The sequence below is a fragment of the Natator depressus genome, chromosome 11 (genome assembly GCF_965152275.1).
Source record: "Natator depressus isolate rNatDep1 chromosome 11, rNatDep2.hap1, whole genome shotgun sequence".
In the NCBI taxonomy this organism is placed as follows: domain Eukaryota; kingdom Metazoa; phylum Chordata; order Testudines; family Cheloniidae; genus Natator; species Natator depressus.
The window spans coordinates 10,653,421-10,679,267 of record NC_134244.1 but is presented as its reverse complement, the minus strand read 5'-3'; the positions used below and the strand labels follow the sequence as shown (position 1 = coordinate 10,679,267).

The window sequence follows — 25,847 nt, the reverse complement described above, 5'->3', positions numbered from 1 at the left end:
AAGAGCTGGTTTCAGAGTGACAGCCGTGTTAGTCTGTATTTGCAAAAAGAAAAGGAGTACTTGTGGCACCTTAGAGACTAACCAATTTATTTGAGCATAAGCTTTCGTGAGCTACAGCTCACGAAAGCTTATGCTCAAATAAATTGGTTAGTCTCTAAGGTGCCACAAGTACTCCTTTTCTTTTTGGTAAGAGCTGACTTTGCCTGCTGTTTCCTTAGCAGGAACAGAGAGAGCAGGCAAGAGGTTTGCCTTTTCAAACGATGCTTTTTGGTGCTTGCTGGCAGTGTTCACACTGCATGGTGGAGCAGGGATTCTGCTCTGGGGTGCTGTAGTTCTGCTCCCTTCTAAAGGCTGCTAAATTGTCCCCCACTAGAGATTACTCTGTCTCTTTGGCCTATGAAAACACCTATGGAAAGAGAAAACACTTTGCCTTTGGAGTGCAACAGATTCCACCAAAGTGATATGGAGCATCAAACCTAGAGATGGGCTTGAACTGAAACCGTGCCTCCCGTTATCCTTGAGCTTGGGATCCAAGCTCCGTAACTGTCCGTCTGTCTCTAATGGGCTACTCCAAAAATTACAGATCCAGTCACCTCCAAACTTTAGATCAAGATCCAAGCTCTCTGACTCAGGCTCACGGCTACCTTCCCCATGTTCTGTAGTGACGATACACCATAGGAGGCCAATATCTTCTGCTCTGCAAATTACTCCATCCAACACTACTGTTCCAGCCCAGCCCTTGGTAGGGATAGAGTTCTACCTTAGCTGCTGTTTTCATTGGTTTTCCTTTTTCTCTCCTGCAAGTTGAAATTTATCCCCTTTTGTAATGGGCTCGGTTTTTATTCACAAAGGATCATGCCTCTTTATTAACCTTTCAGGAAGACTGCACAAGTGGTGTGAAACACTGTTCAGTGGTGAATATGGCATCATAAAAGCCACTGCTGGTATCATGCAGCTTTTTAAAATACAGCAAATGAAGTTGCTTGGTATTTTAGTAAGGAGATTAAATCTTTCTTTTTTGTTTTGTTATTGTTTTTTGTACTTCCTGGTTAAAGACTTGTAAATAATCAGTGTGAAACTATCACTGTAAATTATAATTAGAAAATAATATATAGATGGTTCATTATTTTTATGAATCCCAGTTCATGATATTTAATAGAGTCTATTGCAAAGTTCCAATAATAATAAAAAAAAACAATACTAAAACCTCTACTACTGATCCAAGTAAAGTCAGACTTTGTCAGGCCATGTAACATGGGGCTATTTGTACTTTCTTCTCTGCTGTTTATCTAAAGCACGTTTATTACATTCAGTAGATTTCTACTTCTGGCAATTTATATCTCCATGAGTTTAAGAGCCTTTGCCTAATTAAGACCAGCGAGATTTTCACCACACAGCTACAGTTCCACTTAAAGAATAATTTCCATGCCATTCTGCTCTCTGGGGGGAGATGAGGCCAAAATTAAAAATAAATAAATAGAAAAAAGAGAAACCATGAGAAATAAACAGCTTCAAACTACACAATATATTTCCTGTAATGTGGGGTCTGCTGGAGGGATCTTTGGCCACAATATAAGCTATTTGCAGATAAATCATGGAAGAGATGCAAAAGGTTTTATATTATGAGTTAGTGTGTATGTGTGTTTGCACAGAGGCTGTGTAGCAGGCTTTTCTGCTTACTACCTTTTAATTAAACTGATCAGACAAGATTTATTGCTTCCATCCATTGAGGCTGCTTTTGAAATACAGCAGCCTGATTCTATTAAGTCGGCACAGAAATGTCATTTTAAAAAATAGCATTGTGAGCCTGATTTTCACGTACACAGATGTCTGCTAATCAGACTCTGTTGTGTTGTGTTGTTGATTCATTTCAGAATTTGCTCACTGCAGCATTTGTCACGTCTGCTTACTTAAAGGCCTGGGAAATGTAGGGAGTGAATGGATTGCACACCAACATACTCCTTTAACAAAAAGCGGCTTTCCGTTTGGATCTTGAGGTTGGCAAGAGAGGGGATGTGAGACAGAGAGAGAAAGCACCTTGTAAACATACAGAAGGATCTGCATAGTTTCAGGAGCTTATTGGACCCAAGTTATATGTGAAGAATGTCAAGGCAATATGCATAGCAGATACCAGAAGATGAAAATTAAGGAGGTGTTATTAACCACCAAATTGTGCCAACCTAACTCATGTCAAGTATCAGAGTAGCAGCCGTGTTAGTCTGTATTCACAAAAAGAAAAGGAGTACTTGTGGCACCTTAGAGACTAACAAATTTATTTGAGCATAAGCTTTCGTGAGCTACAGCTCACTTCGTCGGATGCATCGGATGAAGTGAGCTGTAGCTCATGAAAGTTTATGCTCAAATAAATTTGTTAGTCTCTAAGGTGCCACAAGTACTCCTTTTCGTTTAATGGGGAGATGATCAACTTAAGGGTAATAAAATACCAGGAAGATGAAATGACACTAGATACACAAAGAACAATAGGCCCCAATCTAATAAAGGGCACGTTCAAATTGGAAATGAGGATTAATTGTCAGATGGTTGAGGGCAATCGGACAATGGAATAGTTTGCTTACTGAGGTAGTTACAGCAAATTCAGTAGAGCTGTTCAGATCTCTAGGTTCAATAAGTGTAGTGCTGAATTTTTCCTACTTGACACAAAGGTTTGGATAAGGTGACCCAGCAGTCCTCTTCCAATCCTATGCTCTATGACCGTTAGATGGGTAATCTATATATTTAGTAAAAATGCTCTTACAGAGAAACAAGATTCTTAACCTTTAACAGAAGAGAGCATGAGAAGAAGAGTCAGAGACAGGATCCTTGAATTACAGCTGTGCTCTAGTTTCAAAATAAAAGCTGAAGAGTGAAATGCTTAATTGTTTTTCTGGTTGAGATTTAAAGCCCTTGGTTTCACAGTATGCTGTGTCTGGGCAGTCTTGTTATTGCATGAAACTGACAAATGACTAATTTACTTCTGGAGTGAATTAAGATAAACTGAATTAAGGCCACTTTAATTTTAAATAAGAGTGTCCACACAGGGTTTTAATGCAGTTTAACTAATCTGGATTAATTTTCATGAGTGTCCTTATATAGACAAGCCCTAACTTCCTTTGATTCTTTTGAAAGTCAAACTGGGATTCATGTGTTTTTTTTGGACTACAGTTGACATAGTGGCTATTAATGGTTAAATGGTTGATCTTCATTAACCACCATTTACAGTCCTCATGAGATGTTGAACTGTAGATGCTCTATTTTATCCTTGCACATATTGTACTATTAATTATAAGCGTATACATGGAAAAAGAGACTGCGTACAGCAGTGGTTTTCAACGTTTTTTTCCCTGCGATGCAGTGGAAGAAAATCACATATCCCCGTGACCCAAAACAATAATATCTTTTGACTTAGAGCTTCATAAAATCTCAATAGAGGGCAATACATGCTAGCTTTAACCACTTCACTTCAAGTAATAACTAAAATTAGACACTGATGTTACTTGTGAAACAGTCTTTTTTACTCCATTATATTGTATTTAAAAATATCAGGTTGAGTTTCGCTTACTTAATGTGACGGGTGGGCCTGCCCGGTGTTCATGATCGCCACCAAATGAAAGCGCCACCTGCATATCAGATGCGCTGTTGAGTAGGTTTCTTCTTTCTTTTGTTTTTACTCTTGTCTAAGTCGAAAATCCCAGGTCACACGTGTAGGTTGTTGTGAACCATAGCAACAACAGAACACTAATCTTACTTATCCATGGATGTTCTTTGAAAACACTTATCTAAGATAACGACAGTTTTAATGTGCTGTGGTGTATTTTGAGTGTGCTATCACAGGTAAATTGCAGCAGCTCTTTTTCTTGCTCAGGCATCAAGTTTAGCTCCATTCTTGATTTCAGGATTTTCGAAAGCAAAATTCACACAGCAGTTTTCCTTCAAATTTTCAAACCCCTCTTCAGGGAAGTAGCAACTAAAATTGTCAGAGCAGTGAAATGTAACTGTCTGACACTTCATTTCATTCACTTTTTCTTCACTGATACGGTTCTCAGTGTGTGGTAACAACGTTGGGAACATGTAGTAGCTCGGACAATTACTTTTCAGTCGTGCTTGGCTCAGTGCTAATGACTTTTGTAATGCTTGTATCTGTTCACAGCGTCAAAACAAATAATTGTTTCTTCCTTGTAACTTCAAATTCAGTTGAGTTTAAAACTGAGAAAATCTCAACTAGATATGACAACTTTATTAACCACCTGTCGTCGTCAAACAAATTTGCCAAGTTAGACTGTTTCTCTACCAGAAAAATGTGAATCTCATTCCTGTATTCGTACACCCTTGTAAGCACCCTGCCCTGTAACAGCTACCGCACTTCAGCATGAAACAGGTAATGAGAATGCTTTGCTCCCATTTCTGAGCATAACACTTCAAAAAGCCTGCTATTCAGTGAGCTTCCTCTAATGAAATTACCCATTTTCACTACTTTCTTCGGTATTGCCATAAGATCAAGGGAAATCCCCTTGGACACCAAAGCTTCGCAGTGAATGAAACAGTGATTCCAAATGACATCATTACCAGCTGCCTCAGATATTTTTTTTCACAACTCCGCTATTTCTACCTGTCATATTTGCTGCACCATTCACTTGTAATTCCTTTCCAATTAGCCCAGTCCAATTTGTATTTTCCAGTTACACAGTCACACAATGCTTCGAATATCTGTGCTCCTGTTGTATTTGTTACTAAAGTCAGACAACACAGCAAATCTTCCATAAAGTCGTCTTGCCATAACTACCTCACATAAACTAACAGTGTTATATTGGAAATATCACAATTTGAAATATCAATACTCTCGTCAAGTTGGATAGCAAAATCCCTGCCTGACTGTAACTGAGTAATAAGCTGGGCTTCCAAATGCTCTGCAATATTACATATTCGCTGAGACATTGTGTGTAATCACTGAGAGGAATACTTCTCAAATTTTCGCAAACTTCTCTTCAAAAATTGTATGCACTATACCATATTCGGCAACTATGGGCCATTTTTCTTTATGGGATGCTACCAAATATGATACTGGTTGAGCCTTATCATTCAAAGTAGTTGACCGACTAAGAAGTTGTGCTGGTAACTTTAATTCCTGTTGCTTCCTTTGAAAATATTCAAGAGGCTTATCAATGAGTCCCCCATGTTTTGTTTCTAAATGTCTTTTTTTAACTTTGATGGTTTTAAACTCTCGTTTGCAAGCACCTTGTTGTAAATTACACACTGCGACTTTGGATCTTGGTTTGTGTTAGCTCAGTTGATGACACCATATTTCAAAAAAGTATCACTATAATGCCTAGTCCACAATTTGGTTTTCTTTTTAACAGGTGGTTTGGATGAGAAGGACATGGCAGAAGTCTGTCCGTTATTACTAGAACTTTCTGTTGCAGATGACGTACTTACACTTATTTTCATTTTCAGATGTAGATGGATCTCATGACTGGGTTTCTGAACTTCTTTTTCATATTACAAAACAATCCATTTTTTCAGGATTAAGGTTTGTTGATTAAACCTTGCAACTTGAGTCTCCGCAGCATTAACAAAACTGACAGTGTGTGGAAAGCAGCTCACTAGGTGATTGCATTCAAAATGGCCACGTTGTGTATGTGTGTAATGCATAGTGTTTAAGAAACTCTCTGCAAACAAGTCTTAACCGCAAATAAGTAAGACGTCTGATATTTAAATGATTGTAATGTTATTTTAAAACTGTTTTAAAACCTCTTAAAACATCTTTTATTTGATATCATGAGACTTTAAATTTGCAAGTGACCCAGTGCCTAATACTCTGCTACCCAGCACTGGGTCGCGACCCATACTTTGACAACCACTGGTGTGCAGGGTTGTCATTTCCTCTAGTTTAAAAAAAACAAACCCAAACACCTTTTTCCTGTGGGGAAAAAAATGAAAAAGCTGGAGGAAAACTTTGACAGCTTTATGAAATGAGATGCAAATTACATACTGCCAGAACTTCACCTCTTTGTGAAAATGGGACAAACTAATCCTAGGTTTAAGTCCACAGAAGTGAGGGAATAAAGAAATTGGTGGCATTGCACCTGCGAGGGATTTAGTCCAGGGAATTACATACTAAGGGAAATGATTAGCAAAGTAAAATATATTTATTTCTTTGTGCCACAATTATACAGTTTGTTACTCGCCTTATTTTTAAATGCGTTGACAAATGCAAAATGCCTAATTAATGAAGTTCCAGAGGGATCTGAATAATGGATAATGGTCACCAAATGGTAATATTTACTGTTTCTGAAGATGAAGTGGGTTGATATTTGCCATTCTCATACACTGAAATATACTGCACAAAGTACTTACTGATTATTACATTCTTGTAACAGAATTCATACAATGATTTAATCTGCTCAAAAATTAATATAACTCACAATGATCCTCAGTTATCTGGAAGTGACTGTAAAATTGTTTAATTTCATATGATTTTGGAAAGCACTCCCGATGATTGGCAGAATTGGTTAGACAGCCAACAGTACACAGCAACAGAGAGAAGAGGACTATGTAATAATGCTTTGTATTTGTGTATCCAAGTATGTTACCGTTATTAATTTATGCTCACACCTGTGAGATAAATATTATTATATATTATAAATATTAATACAGGTGGGTAAATTGAGGCACACAGATTAGCTATTGTGGTCCTTTTTATGACCACTGCTCTCTACTGGATGGAATGTCAGGGCCTAAGTGTTTGTGATTGTGACCTCGTTTAATAGCTGGTCTAAGAAGAGGCTGTAATCTATGGTACTCCTGGAAAAAATAGATGCTGAAGGCTCTCCTTTAGTGTCAGTGGCTAAGGCTGTGGTTGGACCATGGGATCCTTAGATCAATTCCTCTCTTCAGCGTGTGGGTGGCATAGGTGGTGATTGTGGTATCTATATGTGGTCCCAGATTACATTGTCAAATGCTGTAGTCTCTCGCTCTTCACTGTATACTACAATCCAAGGATTGATGTGATATGTTATCAGATGCAGAGTGTTTTCCATTGGCTGATGGTGGGCCTAGGACACTTTAGGGACATGGGGACTTGTTCTGATCTCACTTTCACTAGTGTAAGTAAGGAGCTACCCCAAGAAGTCAATGGAGTTTCACCAATATAAAACTAGTCTGAAGGGAGAGCCAGGGCCTGGTGTTTTATTTCAATGTCCAAGAGGGTGTGGATCTGCGCCGGAAACAATGGACATGGAGAGTGAGGTAGATCTTAAAATGCAAAACTGAGGAAAAAATTATCAGAAGTGAAAAGGGTTGTATCTTTCTGCTTGTTCAGAAAGATACAAAACAAGGTTGCTGTTTGCAGAGGGAGTCCATTGAACTTATTAACTATTACTATTTGTTACAGTGTGCCATAACTGTGCCTGATGTAGAGCTGGTTGGAAGATGTTTTTGTTCCCATGAAAACATTTTTTTAAAATTTTCATAAAAATTTGACTTCAAACTTTTCAGGTTTTCATTGAAAAACTGAAAACTTTTCAGTGTTCAGCAACTGAAAACCCGGAAATTTCAGATGAAAACTTAGTTTCCAGCCAAAAAAAGTGTAGTTTTGGGGAATGAAAACAAAACAAAATAAAAAATGTATAGAAATTGGATATTTCCATTTCTCTAGATGTGCATGATGGTGTTTCTTCCATATCCTTATTAGCCAGCCTTTAGAGATCTTTCCACTTCTATTTGGGTTCTGCCACATTTCCTACTGCACACATGGAACTTGTGGGCCATCAGAATGTTGTTCCACCTGTGTGATGACAACGCTGTGGAGACCTACCCTGTGTTCTGTAATCCATGCAGGAGATCATGCTGCTTTGTAATCTTCTCTACCTGTGGTAGATTAGCCGAAAAGTATCATTAGCGTACTGTGGTTGTATAGTGCAAGCAATAGCAGAGGCAGTGCAAGCAATAGTTACCAAAAGAGTGAGAGAAGTCATAAAGGCTGAAGAAGGCAAATCCAAATTAGCAGCAGCCACTACAGTATGCATTAAAGAATGGTGCTTTTCCAAAGCAGCCTAATTCTTTGGGGGCAAAAAGAGCAGCATGCTCAGTTTTACCCCTGGTATCATGTAAATATTTGAGTTGCCCAATAATGACCCTTTGAGATTATGCCAGTAGAGTTGTGGCATGACCCAAGAAAGGTAGATATTTCTCCATGAATATTTGTAGACATACGTGCGGGAACATGGGGTGCTGGGTTGAAGTGGTTTCCATTATATACAGGGTTTACAATTTGGTTCAATAGCTCTCAGAACCCCCACTCTACACATTGTTCAAGCACCCCTGTTTGTAGAAATGTGTAGGCAAAAGTGCATAGCACACTGTGTTCTACAAATAATACATACCATGTTCTCAACTAAACCCTGTAACTGGGTGAAGGTCTATGGCCTGTGTTATGAAGGAGGTCAGATTAGATGATCAAATGGTCCCTTCTGGCCTTAACATCTATGAATAACATTACTGTGAGACCACTATTATTAATGTCCACGCTATAGTGTAGTGTTTGTGTATGTGTATCTGCTCAGCTGCAAAAAACAAAGGATGCTTAATTAAAATGCATCTTTGATAGTTGAATAATGTCCATGTTATTTAAAAGACATAAGCATCGAGATTGCGCAGCCTGTTGTAATAGCCTGTGTAGCTGAAGCAGGCTGACAACATTTCGTACTGGGAATATCTTTTCCAATATCTTAATTCCTTTAAGAAGGTGCCAGAAGTCTTTCTGGTCAGATACCATAGGCTAATCCCTCTCTGCTCTGTGGTGCTGTAATTGGATGGAGCTGTTCATCACAGCAGAGAAAAGAAGTCTTTCCTTGTAACTGTTCCTCTTTTCAGTTCTTCCTGGCTTGTCAACCTCTGGCAGGTTCTCCATTCTTTACACCATTCCACTTCAACTCACTTAACAGGTCATTAGCTGTGTATCTGGGAACTTACTGTGGGTGTTTCAGTACCTTTCAGGACTTTTCTTGTCTTTCTTGATTCTCCTTTGTACTTTGTGTTTTTTATAGACTACAGTAGGGCCAGATTCTGAACTGAATCTGGCCCTGACTTTATAACTCCTTAACATTTGTAATTCCTACTGGACGGGATTGACCTAAAGAGATTTTGTAGCTGAGCATGAAAAATCTTTACATTTCTGTCAGGACTAGCGTTTCCAAGACTGGCACTTGCGTCTCATTTTGTTATATTTATTTCTGTAAAGAGTGGAGCTAAACAAATTTAAGAGATTCATAATTGCTGGTTTTGTAATACAGAAGCAAGGGAGGGAGTGAAAGCTTCAAAATTCAGCTCAAATCTCCTCTAGCTGAAGAGGTTTCAGAGTAACAGCCGTGTTAGTCTGTATTCGCAAAAAGAAAAGGAGTGCTTGTGGCACCTTAGAGACTAACCAATTTATTTGAGCATGAGCTTTCGTGAGCTACAGCTCACTTCATCGGATGCATACTGTGGAAGCTGCAGAAGACATTATATACACACAGAGACCATGAAACAATACCTCCTCCCACCCCACTCTCCTGCTGGTAATAGCTTATCTAAAGTGATCATCAAGTTGGGCCATTTCCAGCACAAATCCAGGTTTTCTCACCCTCCGCCCCCCCCCCCCACAAACTCACTCTCCTGCTGGTAATAGAAACACTATAGTGCTTTAACAAAAAGGACGAGGAGTACTTGTGGCACCTTAGAGACTAACAAGTTTATTTGAGCATAAGCTTTCGTGGGCTAAAACCCACTTCACTGGATGCATGCAGTGGAAAATACAGTAGGAAGATATATACACACATTCAGAGAACATGAAAAAATGGGTGTTGCCATACATACTATAATTAGAGTGATCAATTAAGGTGAGCTATTATCAGCAGGAGAAAAAAAACCTTTGGTAGTGTTAATCAGGATGGCCCATTTAATATTTCAAACAATTATTTAGGATCAAATTTTGCCATAGAGGTGCCTGTGTGCTGCACATCAGTAGCTGAGAGAAGAATTTGGCACTTTAATTTTTAAATGCTATGTCAAACCTATATTAATAGCAGGATGCAGACTGGTTTAGTCTCTTCTAATAGATTCCATGCTACCAGTATGGACTCACAAATGAGATAATTTTTTAGCAGCATGGTTACCACTGGAGATATATGCTCAGAAAAACCAACTGCAATTAGTAATGTTGTCACTGAGATGATACTTGAGATAGTAGCAAGCAAGAGACGCAGCTGGAAACTCGGAGCAGCGTGTTCTAAGCAGAGACAGGTGGGAGGGGAAGGATGGTCTTATGGTTTAGGCACTGGAGTGGTACTTAGGGGAGCTAGGTTCATTCAGTTTCTGACTCTACCACAGACTCCCTGTGTGGTCTTTGGCACATCACTTAATTTCTCTGTGTCTATTCAGATTGTAAAAAAGAGCCTTGCACAAGGAGTTCACAGTCTGTGGTATGGTGCCTAACATGCTGGAGCTGACTGCTAGGCACGACCTTAATACAAGTAATAATAATAATCTGATGCGTGAGCTTTCAGTGAAATTTACATTGAACAGGGATACAGAATCCCTACAAGTGCCCCTACTGGATGAAAAGCAAGCCCTTCAATGATGACGGTTATATCAGACTAGACTCTCAAGAGAGACATAGAATCATGTATGCTGCTTAAAAAAAGGATATTGACTATGAAGGCTCTAAGCTATTTTTCCTGAGATCTCAGACCCATAACTCAGGAAAAGAGAGAGGAACTGACAGAAAGAATGAGAGCCTTCCTCAAAGAAGACATTATAACATCATTATTGTATCCGGCCAAACTCGGAGGGCTTTGTGATGAGCAAAACTACATTTTTTAAAAAGCAATAAATCATCCACAAAGTTTTAAGAGACCTAGAAGGAAGGGAGGCCCAGGAGATATGCCATCGAAGGAAGCTCTCAGAGCATGAGGAATTCAAAAAAGATTTCAGTGGGACTTCTCCTGTGAGTAGGGGCTTGCAGCACAGGTTCTATATTTCCTTATTCTTGATTAGTTTATCTTGTGGGACTTGGAACTTGGACTGTGGCAGGACCATTTGTCTTGGACTTGGATTCCTCTCTGGTGAGTTAGTGATGGAGTTGTATACTTTATGTTGTGCTGAAGCATGAGTTATGAAGAGCTGCTGGGTGCTGCTCTCCCCAGAGCAGGATTTTTTCTTAATAAAATGATTGGCTCTAGTTTTGAGATGAAATGCAGACAAGTCGTTATAGCACAAGTGTGGGAGACGGGAGACCTGGTCTGTTTCTAAGGCTGCCACAGATTGTAAAGTAAAGCAAAGGATCATGGATTTGAGGCATGGTATTTTTAAAATTGCTCAGTGCTGTCCTAAGTCTGCTTTCATTGAAGTCAGTGGGAGTTTTACCATGATCTTCAATGGGAACGGGATCCTTTATGTTGCAGACTGCCTAACTGCACAAAGTGGGTAGGTCTGTATGATCAGTTGGACATAAAAATGGCTATGTTCCTACCTCAGAGATGTTAAATCATAGAATCATAGAATATCAGGGTTGGAAGGGACCTCAGGAGGTCATCTAGTCCAACCCCCTGCTCAAAGCAGGACCAATCCCCAATTTTTTCCCCAGATCCCTAAATGGCCCCCTCAAGGATTGAACTCACAACCCTGGGTTTAGCAGGCCAATGCTCAAACCACTGAGTGATCTTTATATATACTGTCTGGTGCATAGGGGGAAGTATGTTATAACCATAAAGCAAGGGACAAATTCTGACCCAGGTTACACCAATGCAAATTTGGGGTAACTTGACTGGAATCTGTGGGCCCAGTTCACTGTTGCCCTACACCTTTTATGTACAACTTACTTTGCACTGATGGAAATGACTACCCAAGGGGCAGGGCAAGAGTGAATAAAGCCTGGTGAGGTTAACTGAGGTCAGAATCTGGCCCAAGGGAAATAATTGCCACTGGAAGAGTTAGTTGCTCTTCTCCTCTTCCATCGTAGTGTTGCAACAAGATATTGATAAGTCACTTGCTACGTGATAGGCTTGGTTAAAAATTTGCAAATTGCAACCTTTGTTCCAATATGTTTACTTTCCTTGAGTTCAGTTATTTGGCAGTCCTCTCTTCAGTAAAAGGGTTGACTCATACGGTGGACTTCACTGTGGAGTGGAGTGCATTTTCTTTGGCTGAAAACATTCCCCCGCCCCTTGACTGATAGAAAACTCACATTTTTCATTCTAATGGGAGTTGTGAATGTGTGCTAAGAATAGAACATACAGGACCTGCCCTAAAGACTCTGCTTGGAATAGCATAATACAGAAACAATGAATTAAAGCTGTTGTGTCCTTAACCCAGCCAGTCACCTATAGTAATTAACCAGTTTGTTTAGGACAAGAATTTGATGTCTCAGTTGACCATCCATGAGCCTATTGTCTGTGTCTGGAATTCACGTTGTTTTGTCTAGGTACTGCAGCATGTCCTGTGTGGAAGATTACTTAGCATTCTCAGGTGCTTGGCATACTTATAGTGCACAATCAAGTCGACTACAGGAATGAGTGACAGCTATAACAGAAAACGATTTCCAGGCAGCTGGTGGCTTAATTTAGACTGTTAGGATCAAAATTTGATCCTGAGTATAAATCCAACAAAGTCAACAGAATTACATTGGATTCACAGTGGCGTGGCTGAAAGCAGAATCTAGCCGTTAATGTTGTCTTTGGTCAGTCAGTCAGAGTTGCTTCCTCTCTCATTCTGCTATGGATCTCTGTGCTTCTAGATCTGAGAATCTAAACTTCTGTAGGTTTCAGAGTAGCAGCCGTGTTAGTCTGTTTCCGCAAAAAGAAAAGGAGTACTTATGGCACCTTAGAGACTAACCAATTTATTTGAGCATAAGCTTTCGTGAGCTACAGCTCACTTCCTGTAGTTACAGCTGTATGTGAAATGTACAATATTGAAAACTGTAGTTAAGCTCTGAGTTCTGTTCTCAGTATGTCTGGGAAGGGAGGCAGCATGACCTAATGTTTAGAGTGGGCTACTGTTCTAATTTCTCTGTGGCTCACTTTTCCACCTGCAAAATGGGGACAATAATTCCTTCCTGCTTTACCTCAAAGCGGAGTTATAAGGCTGGACTAATTGTTAATAAAATATTAGAGAGCCTCCGGTAAAAGGTGCAATAGGTGGGTATTATGCACTGAGCGGGAACGGATCCAATTTGCCAAAAGTAATGGTAGATTCTCCATCACTAACTATTTTAAAATCAAGATTGGAAGTTTTTCTAAAAGATCTGCTCTAGGAATTATTTGGGGGAATTTCTCTGGCCTGTCTTATACAGGTGGTCAGACTAGATGATCACAATGATCCCTTCTGGCCTTGGGGGTCTATGAGTATTTACTCCACAGTTTTGGGCTGGATACATTTGATCACTTGGGGCTTCATACCTTTCTCTCTGTTGCCCATCGCCCATTTTCATCAACAGTTCCGTTATCACTCAAAACCATGATACAGCCCTTAAAATGTACCCGTGCTGTTTGTAAGTGTGATGAAATCTTTCTTCCACATAATACTGTTTTTTTTCTTGTGATCCTATTCTCACTTTCAGAACTCTGTTGAAGTTAGAAAAAAAAGAATAATAATGAATTTCCATATGGGCTATACCTTGTAAAGAGATTATCTCCATTTATTCTTTTTGTAAAATTTTCAGAAAGGAAAGCACTGTCCCAATACACAGAAGCAATTTTTCTTTTCAATGGATCCTGTGACTCAAATCTAAACCTTTGCTCTCAGAGGAACACTTTTCAAACGTTTGCTTACTGTTCAATCCCTGGTAGGCAGCCTGGGAAAAAAATCAGATGAGATGGGGCTCCTTGAAATTTATAACTGCTTTATATTGTTTGAAAAAGAGAGATTGAATTGATTCATGTAGCAGCCTGTCTCTTCTCAATAGGGGGAAAGAGTTTCCTTTGGATCTCAGGTTTTTATCAGCTGTCCAGTAAAATTGTAATATATATTTATGTAGAGCCTTTCATCTTGATGGATCCCAAAATAGTTGACAAATTGTATTCATATTTATATAATTTGTCAACTATTTTGTTAAATAACTGCCTCTTGTTCCACCCCAGAAATAGCTGCATTGCTGTGATGAGTGAAATTACCCACATTAACAGTAGTTATTAAAGCATCATCCATATGTTAGATCTATGGATAACAAAAACAATGTTTGAATTCCCTTGCTTAATCTGTCATAGGAATTAACTAAACATAAGGTGGCGAGTGTGGCTCCTGCTCTGTTGGAGTTGCCGGAGGAAAGGAGATCAGACAGAACAGGAGGGAATCTACATATTTTGGTTTGCAGCTTCTAGAAGGCAGTTAGGAGCTAAGAGGAATAACAGAACATTGAGAATCATAACAAAGGACCTTGGAAGCACTGCTTTAAATACCCACTTGGGGGCAAATTGTCCTGAGCCTGAGTACTGTGGGCAAAGTACACATGGACTTGGTGGGCGGAAGGGGGGTACAGAATTCCTCTTTTCTTTTTTCTCATTCCCAGCCTAGAGCTAGAGGGGAGTCTCAGGGCTGTAGCAGTGTTTATAGCAGTGGTCCCCAAACTGTTCAGGGTCGCACCCCCCCCCCCCATATCTCTGTCCGCACCAGTTCCCCAGGCCCCGGGAGTGGGGCCATGGTTATGGAGGGCAGGATGCAGATGGGTAAAGGGGCCGAGTCTGGGGCCACAGCTGGGGCTGAGTCTGGGGCCGGGTCTGAGAACGGAGCTGCAGTTGGGGGCCGAGGCTGGGTCCGGGACCAGGAGCTGGGTCTAGTAGGCAGGCCATGGCTGGAGCAGAGCTGGGAGTGGGTCTGGGTGGCACTTCCTCCCTGCCCCCCAGTAGGGCCCGGCTTAGGCCCCGCTGCACCCCCCGGTCTATAGACTGGTATATGTACCCTGGTGTTCTGGCTATTGATCAGAATCATTCACCCTCTGCCCCACTGGCCACATCTTGACCTTTCCTCCATTCCCCTATCGAATGCTTTCCTACCATGGGAGCTGCCATGGATCAGCACATGGGGGTTCTGCCTCTTCCTTCCAACCCCCATATGCATCACTGCCTTTTGGGGTCTTGTCTGCTGATACGGTGTCTGAACAACATTTCCCCCTATGGACGTATTCTATGTTCACATTTCATAGACGACTTTATTTATATAGAGCCCAGTTGTGGGATTCTTACTTTCAACAATGAGCATTTATTTACTCATGCGAGTAGTCCTGTTGGCTACCTGCATGAGTGAATGCTAAGGGCTTCACAATGGGGCCCATAACATTACTGTCTGTAGGACCATCCCTAGGCCCCAGGCCACCGCCGGGGAGCAGGAGCAGGCTTGAGAGGAAGGGGGGAACCACCCCCCAGTACGAGCCGCCGGAGCAGAGCAAGTTGGGGCCGGGTCGCTCCACTTCCTGCCGCCTGGTCAGTGCAGGCCAGGCCGACCCCGCACTCACGGGGCGGCGGGAAGTGGAGTGACCCAGCCCCAGCCCACTCTGCTCTGCTCCCCTGGCTCCCAGCCTTGGTGGGCAGGGGGGAACCACCCCCCCCAGCACTCACCGGTGGTGTGGCTGGGAGCCGGTGGCACAGAGCGGGCTGGGGCCGGGTTGCTCCACTTACTACTGCCCGGTGAGTGCAGGGCACCCGACCCCTGCTGCAGTCCTCAAGGGAAGGGGTGGAGTGGGGGCAGGGCTGGGGCGGAGCAGGGGCGGGGGCTTTGGGGAAGGAGTGGAGGCGGAGCAGGGGCGGGGGCTATGGGGAAGAGTCGGAGCCGGAGCTGGAGCAGCATGCAGCTGCGTAGGGCACCAGCCCAAATTTCCTGGTGCCCTATGCAGCTGTGTACTTTGCGTATGGGTAGGGGCGGCCCTGACTGTCTGAATACATCCCTGGCTTGTTTATTGTCTAGAGCATATTTCATTGCACCCTTGATGCTCTCATACTTCCTGCATGTAACTTGGCCGAAAGAGATCAGAACTGTGAAGCATCATCCTGGATTCCAGCTGGGATATGTAACGTTCTCCTCCCCACCCCCTGGCCACTTCCCATGTTAAATAGTTTCCCAGGGTTGGAAATGCATCTCATGGCTTATGCTTCAGATAAATACAAAAGTTGTGGGTTTCCCCTCCCCCCAAGTAGATTAGCTGTGTTTAGAAGTATGAAATCCATGTCACTTTTCAGTTCATCTAGGAGTTGTGTGCTTTCGAAATGTCACATTTATTGCGGAGCTGTTTGACAGGGTAGAGAGTTCTGCCGAGGGAGAAGGGTGGGGATGGGAGTTATTTGACACATATATCTTCAAATTGAACAAAGTGTGATTTATTTTTCTTTGCTGCAGTCTGCTACCAATTTTCAGTTTAGATTAATAGCTATGAAAACTGCAGTTCGTACTGTCATATTCATTAGCTATTAACACCATGTCTGAATTGACAGGACACCTATTTTATTTTTTAATTCCCTTGCACGCATAAGATATATATCTACCATCCCTTCGGCATGTCTAACTACTTAATTTGTGCCTATCCTTCCCTAGGCTTTGATTCTTCTAACATCACACATCCACCAGAAGGAACAAATTAATACTGTATCAGGAGCTGTTTTCAAAACTTTAATTGGGAGCCTGTTTGAATTCATATTTCATGGATTCACTGCTTCAGGAACCCCTGACGTCTCTTTCCCAAAGACATGTACTTCATTGATATTTTAATTGCTGCAATAATCAGTTTGCCAAAGAGGTGGGTTCTTCCCAAGGCTGCCAAATCCACACTGGCCGACTATAATGTGAGTGTGATTTTATGTGCAGATAAACACTCTTGGATCCCAGTCAATCATTTAATCAGTTTTAATTCAGCTGCATAATCAGTAGCAAACAGGAGGTTTTTTTAATATGATGGTCTCTCCAGATGGTTTGGCATTTTACCCAGAGTGATACAGATAACATCCCTGTTTCTCATCAGTTCTATGTCAAAGGCATCTTTAGCTTTCCGAAAATGTTGGGGGGGGAAAAAAAAGGGGGTGGGGGGAATCGAGAGCCAAGACGTGCCTTCAGTCTTTCTCTGGTATCTAAGGAACCATCTCAGATATGCAGGCTAAAAAACAAGCCCCTTCTTATCTCATGTTTTATGCAAGGATGTCCACCAAATTTATGCAACTCGTAGAAGAGTTCACAAAGAAAATGACTTTGCTTCCTGTGTATGTTTGGATGTTGGTACTTCTAAAATTCAGATGCACTTTGACCAATTTGTTGTTTAAGAAAAAAAATACTCACTAGTAGAAATGATGGGCTGGATTGTGCTCTTTGCATCCAGCTCCCAGGAAGGGGTCGTGCTTAACGGCACTGTTCCGGGGGAGCTTCAGGAAGAATAGTGCCTTGGAGAGGTACATTCTTTCCTGGGCGACCCAGTTGCATTGGTTGGGAAGAGTCATTTGTGGCACCCATGTATAGCCTGCAGCACCATCCCCCTCATTTCCCCATGTGTGACCTGCAGTTCTACCGGCTGTGGCTCTGGTTACTCTCTGCCCCTTTCAGCCCACTTCTTGTCCCATTGCTCTGGAGGAACCTAGGCCCTAAGCTTCCTCAGGCACTGGTGCTGCAACTGTGACAGGCCCTAAGTGGTTCTGCAATGTGTGGTGGAACCAGTACTTACCCAGCTGCACAAGGGAGTAGGAGTAAGAGAGAGGCGCTATGTCATTAGTACCTTTTAATCTCCAGCTTGTATGTGATTGTTCTTTGAGTGCTTGCTCATGTCCGTTCCAAAGTAGGCGTGTGCTTCCTTTGAGCATCGCCGCCGGAAAGTTTTCCCTCCGTGGTATCCGTTGGGTCGGCTCTGGTGTCCCGGAGTCATGCCCTCATAACACCAGTATAAAGGGCCCTGCCACCCCCTCAGTTCCTTCTTACCGCCCATGACGATGGCTGGAACTGCAGCTCATCCTTGTGTTTTCCCGCAAGTGCCTCTCTCAGTGAACTTTGCTTATTTACTGTACATGATTCTTTTGTAGTGCTTAAGTTTCAGTTAGTTAGATTAGCAGCTAAGTGCCCTGTAAGCCGCTAAGTGCCCTGTAAGGGCGCCCCTCCCCCAGACCCACCCTAGCCTGGCCCCCAACCTGCCGTGGCCAGGGCAGCCCCCCAGCCCCAACTATGGCACAGCCTGGACCTGCTGCGGCTGGGGCGCCCCTGGCCGTGGCGGCCCGGTGCTCCAGCCCTGAGTCCCCTCCCACACTCCAAACCTCTCAGCCCCACCCCCTGTGAAACCTCAGATTCATGAAGAAACTGAAGTTATGCATGGTCTCCCTGGCTTCCATTATCCCTTCTCTGGATCCAGGGGCTGGTCTGCTGCCTTCGACTTGAAGGACGCTTATTTTCATATTGCAATCTTTCAGGGACACAGCAGGCTCCTGTGATTTGTCATGAACCACATGCACTACCAATTTACCGTGCTGCTGTTCGGCCTGTCAGCGGCCCCTCAGATGTTCAAGAAATGCATGTAGGCAGTCATTGCAGCCTTCCTGAGGAGGCAAGAGGTCCAGGTCTACCCTTACCTTGACGACTGGCTGATCAGAGGTTGGACCAAGGCCCAGGTGGAGGCAAATGTAAAGTTAATACTGTCAACTTTCCCAGACCTGGGGCTGTTGATAAATATGCAGAAGTCTACCCTTTCCCTGGGTCAAAGGATAAAATTAATCGGGGTGGTCTTCGACTCAACCCAGGCCAGAGCTTTCCTCCTGGAAACCCTCCTGAGAAATCGCCACAGCAAAGAACTGCTTAAAGCTCCTGTGACATATGGCGTCATGCACCTATGTGGTACAGCATGTAAGACTATGATTCAGGCCTCTCCAGACTTGGCTGGCATTGGTATGTGCACTGGGCCGACACCATTTGGATATGGTGGTTTCACTTTCCCTGTCGGTGATTACCACCTTTATTTGGTGGCTGGACCCATGGACAATATGTGCAGGAGTCCCATTCTCGAGGCCCTAACCGTCAACACCTCTCGTTACAGACTTGTCGGCGATGGGATGGAGGGCTCACTTGGGGACTCAGGGCCTCTAGTCTCCGGAAGAACTCTCTTTACACATCCACGTGAGGGAACTGAGGGCGGTATGCTTTGCCTGCCAGGCATTCCAACCCCACTTGGAGGGCAACTGCATGTTGGTCCTGACAGACAACACGACTGCAACGTTTTATATAAACAGGCAGGGCGGGGTGCGCTCCTCTCTCCTCTACCAGGAAGCTCTTCACCTGTGGGAATTCTGCATAGCCCACTTGATCCACCTTGAAGCCTCTTATTTCCCAGGGTTACAGAATGAGCTAGCAGATCATCTCAGCAGATCCTTCTCCGACCAGCAAAAGTGCTCTATCCTCCCAGATGCCATGATCACCATTTTCCAGAGATGGGAAACTCCCCAGATGGATCTGTTTGTGATAAGGCAGAACAGGAAGTGTGTCCAATTCCTTTTACATAGAAAGGACTAAACCCTTCTGGAAATTCACTCAGTTTTTTGTAGCCATTACAAACAGAATGAAGAGCCATCTAGTCTTGGCTCAAAGAATTTCATCATGGATCACTTCCTGTATCCACACATGCTACCACCTAGCAAAAATCCCGGAACCCTCTGCTGACAGCTCATTCTACAAGCCTCAAGCATTGGTGGCGTTATTTGTGGCTCAGGTTCCTATCCAGGATATATGTAGAGCAGCAGTGTCATCATCAGTCCACGGTTTTGCATCCCACTACACCATCACCCAGCAAGCTAGAGATGATGCGGGTTTCGGCTGAGCAGTGTTACAGTCAGCATGCCAGTGAATGCCGAACCCTCCACCTGCATAACTGCTTGGGAGTCACCTACCTTGGAATGAACATGAGCAAAAACTTGAAGAAGAAAAAACTATTACAAACCTTCCATAACCGTTGTTCTTTGAGTTGTGTTGCTCATTTCCATTCCAAATCCCCCCTCCCACCTGCCCCTCTCTCGGAGTTAGCTGGCAAGAAAGAACTGAGGGGGCAGTGGGGCAGCAGGGTCCTTTATACTGGTGCTATCAGGCTGTTACTCCAGGGGGCAAATCCTGAGGCCTTGACCCAGGTTTTTCTCAGTGTTAACTAAAGGAACCTTCCACTGACTAAATTATTGGCCCATTTACATTATTATCTATTTGCTCCTTGTAAATTTGGCTGGTGGTGATTTCTGATTCCTAAAAGGACTCTGAAATATTACAAGGGAAAACATCACTTTATTCAGCTAAACCAGGGCAAGCAATCCCAGCTGTAATAATAAAACTGGCCTAAAAAGCTTGCACAGTTTGAAAACTTAGCTATCTGTCTATGAACCTTGTTAGCTTTTCAGTTTCCCCTTTGGTTCAGTGTGCAACCACATGCTGCCCCTTCAATCACACTGATATAATGCATGAAACTTCAGCTACTGATGATCTGTGGCTGATTTTTTTGCTGTGTTAATGTTCCTTGCTATGCAACTAAGTGACAGGCATGGGGAATCTGTGGTGAGGCTGGGAGCCTAGCACTGAACAGTTTGGGGTCTGATTAGATTGGAGGGGGGAAATGTTGACATTGTTACAGTATTTTCTTGTGGTTTTACATAGTAACCCAAACATGACATTCAACGCACTCTTTCATTTCAGGTTAATCCTACAGCTCCCTGTTTAAATGTTACTGACACTAATGCAAAGTGATTAGAGCACTGCATTCACCTTTTGTGTTTGTCTTTGTTCCTTGCACACGCATTGGGAGCTTCAAAGGGAGTTTAGGATTAAGGAACAATGGGTTAGTAGATGGGACCCTGGACTTGGAATTGGGAGACCTGGGTTCAAGTCCTAACTCAGCTACAGACTTCCTGTGTGACCTTGGGCAAGGCACTTAATCTACTCTGTAAACCTGGGATAGTACGTTCCTACCTCACAGGGGCAATGTGAGGATTAAAATCCATTATGAGGTTGCTCAGATGCTATGCTGAAGAGAGCCACACAAATAGCTAGGTATATTATACTCTAACACCAAAACTCCATCTTTATTTAGACTTCCATAGATCTTTGTCTGCAGCTCTCAGAATGCTTCACAAAGGTGTGCAAACATCATTATCCTCTTTATACACGTGTAGGAAACCAGAGGTGCAGAGGAGCAAAGAGGTTTGTGTAGGATGATACAGCAAGTTTGTGACAGAGTTGTGAGTGTAACCGGACTCCCAGTTTTCTACACCAGTGTTTTTCAAAGTTCGGGTCGCGACCCAGGACTGGGTTGCGGCATGAAAGGCACTGGGTCGCTCTGGTCACCCGACCGGGACCCAGCCCTGAGCCGCTCCCACACCCCAAACCCCTCATCCCCAGCTCCGTTGGGTCACAGGCATCAACAATTTTCTTGAACTGGGTCCCCAGAAAAAAAGTTTGAAAACCACTGCTCTACACCGCAGCTGTTGCTTCTTGAAGGCGGTGCTCTACAGTGTAATATTCTGCCCTTGGTAGCATCTGTCATTAAAAGCCAGTGGGCTGCCTGTGTAACCCATGGGGGAGTGTGCATTACAAGTTCTCCTCTGTGCCTGATCTGCCAAAAATATGACTCTCATCTAGCCCCAGGAGCAGAAGCTTGGTTCTTTAGCTCAAGCTATAGCAGTTTGTGCTTTTAATTCTGGAGGTCCTCGGTTCAAGCCCTGGTGTGTTGGCCAAGATGGCAACCGGCATGTAATCGTGTTCAGGGTGAGGTTTGGTCCTTATTTTACATGGAGTTCTACTTATTAATGTTTCTGACAGTTCCTTCTTGACGCTCACTGTCATACTTCACTTAGAATTACTTGACTCTGGTTGTGCACAACATGGAGGCTGAGATCTTTCATAGCTGCACACGGGACTTGAACCCCAGTTTCAATTAAAATTCGTGGAAATAGAGCATCCAAATAACCTGACAGAAAATCCCACTCATAAATCATGTTTATTTTTTAACTGAGAGAGGAGAACAGCTTCATGCTTTAACTTGGGAGGGAATTCAAAATTAATCCAAGAAATATAAGGATTCATTTCTTTAGTGTAACTCAGCAGTGTTCAAAGAAAGCCAACATGTCCATCCCCCACAAAACCCCACTTTCTACAAGTAGATTACTGAGCCAACTATGTAAACACATATTTAGGGAGCTTTTTATATTGAGTCAGGTATTTCAGATCAGCAAAGAAAGGCTAAGAATACAACGTATTAGGGAATTTTTAACATGCTGTGTGAGGTATTCGTTTCCTGGACTCTAACACTTCCCGTTAATGCTAGTCTGGGGTTTATTGACTTCTTAAGTAGTGTTAGGTAAACACATCACTGCTTCCAAACACACATGCCAGGTAGTTTATAGACTCATACATCTTAGGGCAGAGGGACCATTGAGTTTGTCTGGTCTGACCTCCTGCATCACAGCAGCCATGAAAATCCCCTTAGCGATCTCTTCTTTGAACCCAGTAGCTGGTGGTTGAGCTACAGCATGCCTTTTAGACAGCCCCTTCTTCCAACCATGCCCCCCCTTCCTTCATTCCTCCCCCCCATCTTGAGTTGACTTGTATATATTATGGTCTAATGAACTGGCAAGGGTGGTTGTGTAACATTGCCCTAAAGCAGAGGCACTCAAGGATGGAGGTGGGGGTGAGGCTGGAAAGAGATTGGGTGGGCTGTCTGCAGGGATGGGAATGCACATGGTCCTCCCCCACTGGCTGTATACAGCAGTAGTATCGTCTGAGCTAAATGTTATTTACACGCCCTTCCCTTTTTGAGGCGAATCCTCAGGAGCGTCATTGCTAGTGCGACTTCATTGATGCCCATGTTGCAAAGAGCCAGGGCAGAGCTGTGGGGGAAAGCCCGGGGCTGCTGTGTGGAAAACTCTGACCTCCTCTGGTTCCCTCGGGCTCTGCAGTGCTTGGGATCCAGCCCCAGGTAGAACAGCTGGGGAGAACCGTGTGGAGATTTCCTCTCCGAAAGCCCCTCCTCTAGTTTTTCCCACAAGCGCAATTAGGGAAGGGAAGGAAATTGAAAGATGATGGTGATTGTGTGACCACGTGTGTGTGACAGGTTTAAAATGTTACAAAAAGGGGCCTGAGAGCCGCTTCAGCATTGTGGAGACATGATAAATGAAGTTTTTTGTGGAAAACAGTTGCCTCAGTCCTCTCTGCCAACAGTGTGAATGCTCTTCTGTTGTTGCAGCTTCCTTGTTTTTCCCAAATTGGGTGCTGCTGCGATTATTAGAACTATGTATTTTTTTGCTGTAAGATCTGCAAGAGCTACACACTTTAGAGCCGGGGTAGTCAATTATTTTTTTGGCACGGTCCAAATTTCTTGGCAAGGTCCAAATTTCTTTGGGCAAGGTTATAGTCAAGGTCCAGACTCCAGAGAAAAAAATAACAATAATGATAATAAGTAAATAAAAATATTTTGGAGTCTGTTCAAAAGCATCTGGCTGTCCAGATTTGGCCTACGGTTCACCTATTGACTATCCCTGCTTTAGAGTCTTTTCTACAGGGAGGATAAACAGATATCAGAGATGAGCGAGAAATTCAGAGGGCCAGGTTCTGATACCCTTTGCTCATGACAAGTGGCACATTCTCTCTGGGAGGTCCACGGTCCAGTGCTTAGGGCACAGACTCCCTGTGTGACTTTGGGCAAGTCACTTAGCCTCTCAGTGCCTCAGTTCCCTGTCTGTAAAATGGGCATAATAGCTGTACCTACCAAACTGGGTGCTGTGAGGATAAATACATTAAAGAATAATGTGAGGTGCTTAGATAGTACAGTCATGGGGGGCGGGAAGGTAGCTATCTAGAGAGAGATGGGTGCTCCCACTGACTTTAGTGAGACTTCTCTTAGAGTAGGTGCTATTCGATGTGGGTAAGGGTATCAGAATCTCTCCCAAAGTGAATAACAGATTGGCTAAAAATTGTGCACACAACCAGTCTGTGCTAAAACAATGTATACTTTTCCTTATTGTTGTGGTCCTGCCTGTCTACTTACTTACTTTCTCCAACCTCCTGTCATTTAGACTGTAAGCTCTTTGGGGCCGACACTGTCATTTATGATGTTTGTATAGCACCTCGCACAAGGGGGTCCAAACGGGTTGAACCTTTTTGACACTACCGCAATCCAAAGTTTCATACTATTAATAGCTTACTCTTGCCTCTTCACTGTCATCAAGCAGCTAATGAGTTTCTCAAATTGTGCAAACCCGTTGTGAGACTTTCTAAATTATAAATATGGAATTCTAAATGCGAGCTGTGTAGGTGAGTTTGGATTGGACATGTTGTATGTTTCTGCTTCTTAAATGGGTGAAGACAACTCTGAAGAATTAGATATCTGGAGCGAATGTGCTTGTTTATGAATTTGCTTTTCACAACAAGAGAGAGGATGGTCCAGTGGTTAGTGGTCTTACAGACCTGGATTCAACCACGGACCTCCCTTGTGACCGTGGGCAAGTCACTTAGCCTCTCTGTGTCTCTGTTCCCCATCTGTAAAATGGTGATAATAACCCTGCCCTTCCTCATAGGGAGTCTGTGAGAATGAGTGCATTAAAGATTGGGAGGCGCTCAGATACTCCGGTAATGGGGGCCATACACATATCCAATTTTCAAACAAATGCTATGTTGCTGTTTCTGCAAAATTTCTAAATCTGGGGCTAGGATAAATGCAGAAAGCAAATGCAAAAGTGGAGTGCACACAAGCAAAGCAAATTCTAAAGCCACATTGAAATGAACTTTGACGGGAAGGTTTTTGTAGTCTTTGCCGTACTCTGTATTTTACTCTTAATTCAAAATATCAGGGTTATTTAAAAATTATTATTTTTAAATAATAGTAAAGCTTTTTTTTTTTTTTTTTGGTTAGTCTCTGCTCTGTTCTGCTGAGAGCTGATCCTGTGTGTCCTCTCCCTACTTACCATTTTCTTTGGTGTTTCCTCAGGTTACTACAGGATATTTCCCTGAGTGTGACTTTGAATGTGACACACCAGTGATGCAGAGACAGTAAGTATTTAAGACTCTATTTACAGCCATGGTAACTCCCTCCCCTATTCTTTGCTAGGACCTGCCTTCTGTTTCTGAATTCCTTTATGCAGAAAGCTTGGAAGGAAATGACTGTAAGATCATATGGTTCCAAAATGGAAGGTTCAGGTTGAGACACTTTGCTTTCACAGCTTATTGTTCTCTTGTTTAAGAATTCCAAAAATGGCTTGTTCAGCTTGGATGTGGAATGCCACGTGAACCCATCATTATTGCAGGAAAGGGCCCAGAACCATAAAAATAAAAACAGCACTAATCTCTATGAGCAGCAAATAAAAGGCAGTGATACATTATCAAAATTTGGCATGCAATACCCAGGCACAGAACAAGCAGAGGGTGTTGGGCTACCTTCTGCCTGTTTGTGGAGGTCCCATCGATATCACTAGGAATTCCACTCTGAACCAAGGAGACTATAATGTCTCTAAACCCTGGAGTGGCATGTTGAGGGGACCTACTTTAAGTGGTGCTACACCAGGAATGAATTTGACTTTGGGTTCATTCCAGCCCTGACTGTTTTGTCAGCCTTTTGTCACTTTGTGTCAGAATTGGAGCTCCGTGAAGGCTTTTCACACCTAAAAGTAAAACATTTTCAGCCTTTCACCATTTATACTTTGGGGAATAAAGTTTCCGGCAATTAGCCTAAAATTTTCATTACATCCAAAAGTAGCTTCCATAATGGGAAGTTCCCTTCTCCTTCCACAAACTTTTTTCCCCTTGTCTGGCAGAAAAACTATTTGTGGCATAAACCTGGTTAGATTTATTAGCCCTGGATTGGAGAGAGTTTAAAAAAGGAAATGGCCTGCTGTTATTTA

At 42.8% G+C, this 25,847-nt stretch overlaps 1 protein-coding gene across 4 annotated transcripts in view; it reads left to right on the top strand.

Moving 5' to 3' along the window:
* The window catches only part of SEMA5B (semaphorin 5B), a 352,197-nt gene that overhangs the window by 82,691 nt on the left and 243,659 nt on the right, over positions 1 to 25,847 (top strand). For all 4 annotated transcript variants that reach the window (XM_074967136.1, XM_074967132.1, XM_074967133.1 and 1 more), the window contains exon 2: positions 24,938 to 24,999. The gene's annotated coding sequence lies outside the window, so the exon portion shown is untranslated. The remainder of the gene's footprint in view (positions 1 to 24,937; positions 25,000 to 25,847) is intronic.